Source organism: Haliotis rubra, unplaced genomic scaffold (genome assembly GCF_003918875.1).
Source record: "Haliotis rubra isolate DU_JTF1 unplaced genomic scaffold, ASM391887v1 Scf1039, whole genome shotgun sequence".
Classification (NCBI taxonomy): Eukaryota; Metazoa; Mollusca; class Gastropoda; order Lepetellida; family Haliotidae; genus Haliotis; species Haliotis rubra.
In genome coordinates this window covers 139,191-142,148 of record NW_025764936.1, presented here as the reverse complement: position 1 = coordinate 142,148, position 2,958 = coordinate 139,191, and the positions used below count along the sequence as shown (strand labels likewise).

The 2,958-nt window shown below is 39.3% G+C and overlaps 1 long non-coding RNA gene across 1 annotated transcript; it reads left to right on the top strand.

Moving 5' to 3' along the window:
• The first annotated feature begins 571 nt into the window (after positions 1 to 571).
• LOC124273978 lies at positions 572 to 2,403 on the top strand. Its single transcript, XR_006897803.1, has 3 exons — positions 572 to 659; positions 1,507 to 1,599; positions 2,322 to 2,403. It is a non-coding gene; the product is annotated as an uncharacterized LOC124273978 (long non-coding RNA).
• The last annotated feature ends 555 nt before the right edge of the window (positions 2,404 to 2,958 follow it).

The window sequence follows — 2,958 nt, the reverse complement described above, 5'->3', positions numbered from 1 at the left end:
TCCGCGAGTCAAGCAAGGTCTAATACTATTGTGACAAAGGTATTAGCATTGTGACGTCATAACTGTAAATCACTTTGACGTCATACGTACGGCATCACAATGTGTAATAACATTGTAAAATTACTAAGCAGTGATATCTTCAACGGGTGAGTAATACAGGTTTAAACTGAATGGATGAATATTTGAAAAATGACCAAAAATGTTTAAGAGTTGATATCTTTTTCTTCATTTCAGATTTCTTTATTTCACCCAAGACGGAGAGGGCAAAGGTTTATATCGTATTGATCTTGCAGACATAAGTCCGAAGCGACGTGTTCAACCAACCCAAATTGTTACTATCAACCATCTGAAAGCTTTCATGATTGACTTTGAGACAGTCCGTCTCTATTTCCCCAACCACAAAAGGAACACCATGCTATCCTCCTTCGTAGATGGGTCCGATATTCAGGATATTCGACCCAATGTGATTATGCCAAACTATAAACACATCATCAGTCTCACGGGCTACGATAATCGTTTCTACTGGACCAATGGCTCAGAGATGATGAGTGAAGAATTTGATCCGAGATTTGAGAAGTATCGACATAATGAGCTGCTGTTCTTCGACAAGTACTACAGAGGACTGAACATGTACCACCCCAGGATGCAGCCAACACCAGGTAGAAAGTTTTGAAGCTTTAGTTCCCAGTATAACATTTTACAACCATAGTTAGAGTGAGTGAGTGAGTTTAGTTTTACACCGCACTCAGCAATATTCCAGCCAGAGCTCCAGATAAGATTTAGCTCATGTGGGTACTGTACCCACTGTATTATTTTGGAGAGGGTGTTATGAATGTTGAGTGGGTATTTCATTTTCCGTTACCCACTGCTTTCAAATATGTGCGTATTTCAGTCATTTCACTCACCTAAGTATATGTCATTGAGTAAGTTTACTAAGCAGGTATGTTCTGCCTTATGTCATACCTAATCAAAACCAACTTAAATATAATGGACATGATTTCATAAAAACTCACTCATCCTGTACTGACAGTACAACACTTGTCCTATACTAACAGTACAACTTGATAGCAATCTATGTCTTTTTCATTACACAAGCAATTTTTATAAATATATTCCGTACGCATTTGTTTTAAACCTTTTGCGTATCTAACATTTTAAATGCGTAACTGGTACGCAACAATTATTTTTTCAATGCCTAATTGGAAATTTTCTCTGCGTATTGTACCCGGATACGCAGCTTATCTGGGCCTCTGATTCCAGCTATATGGCGGCGGTCTGTAAATAATCAAGTCTGGACCAGACAATCCAGTGATCAACAGCATGATCAGCATGTGAAATCAACTTCTGGTTTGGAATATTGCTAAAAGCAGCGTAAAAACAAACTCACTCACTCACCAGATACCTTGAGATGTTTCACCTGTAATTACCATTAGTGTCTTATTAAATTGTTTACTTGGCAAATAAATTGGTCCATGATGTAATGAAGCAATTTCTTCTGTCTTTCAGTTCCTCATGCAGCACCTATGAACCTCCAAGCTTTATTTGAACCAACAGAAGCACACATTAAATGGGACCCACCGCCATTGCTGCAATATCAAGGTGAGTAAGAGATGCACATGTTCATGGCCTCGACGGTCATTCTAGTGGCTCATGTTGGGCTAATAACAAAGAGGTAAGATAGATAAGATAAGATAATACTTTATTACCCAAAGAGGGAATTTGGTGTACATCAGAGGTATATGGCATGTTAAAACAGAGAGCACAATACAAACAGACATACAAACATTAACAATAATATGTAAGACTATTTATTAACAGACACTTTTAAACATTCAGTACAAGTAGGGTGACTTTTAGGAATATTTATGTGCAATTGTAGTTCAATAGTAGGCACTGAAGGACTTCTTTAAAGCCTTTTTGAAACCCAGGAGTGTGATACAATATTGAACAAACTTTATGGAAAACAATTTCTTTGTTTCGTGAGTGCGACATTTTGATACAGATTCTTGTACCAGTGTCAAACAGGACAAGTTGCTATCCATAAAGTGTGTTCAATATTTCACTTCCCGTCTTCTAAAATGCCCCTCAAAGAAGCCAGGAGTTTGATGCTGACCAGACCTCAAGAATAGGATGCTGATCTGGGATTTGAACACACAATTACTAGCCTGTCATAGTCCTAAGGGATGCTCAGGTTCCATGGTAAACTATGAGCTAACACCACATATATAGTGAGGCAGTACAACCCCAATCATTAGTCAGGGTTTAAATCTCTTTGTTGCTCATGTGATGTGGAGAGGTGTAATCATTCAACAACACTTCAGGTCGTGGAGCGTGGAACCAGTGGGACTATGAGTTGTCCTTGTTTGATGTGGAGGACAGGGACAACACAGAACAGTCCATCAATACTACAGGGAACTCTATCATGGTGCAGAATCTCCAGCCTGACACTCGTTACAACATCCGGGTCAGAGCAGTTTCTGAATCTGGACTAGGACCCTGGTCTGAAATTTTCATTGGAAGGACTCTTAAAGCAGGTAAGCCCAAGCAAAGCACATTCCCTATAATTTGCCTTCACAAACCCGGGCTCATTGGTTTATGTAGAGTCAAATATATGATGTATGTTTATAAAACACTGACAACAATTCTGATGTCATCTTGAACTGGGACGGTGAGATAACCTCATGTTTAGAGCATTCCCTCGTCCCCCAGAAGACTCAAGTTCACTTCCCCACATGGTGTGAAGCCCATATCTGGTATCCCCCGCTGTGTTATTGCTGGAATATTGCTAAAAGCAGCGTAAAACTAGACTCACTCACTCACTTATCTTTAACCTCTGTCTGCCCAACCTGCTGTGACAATGGGCAGGTTAAGGCATGTTTTATCTTGAAGAATGAGGACAATTTTTATGGATATACAACTTCATTTTTCTGTATAGGCTATGTTTCGACATAGATTCTA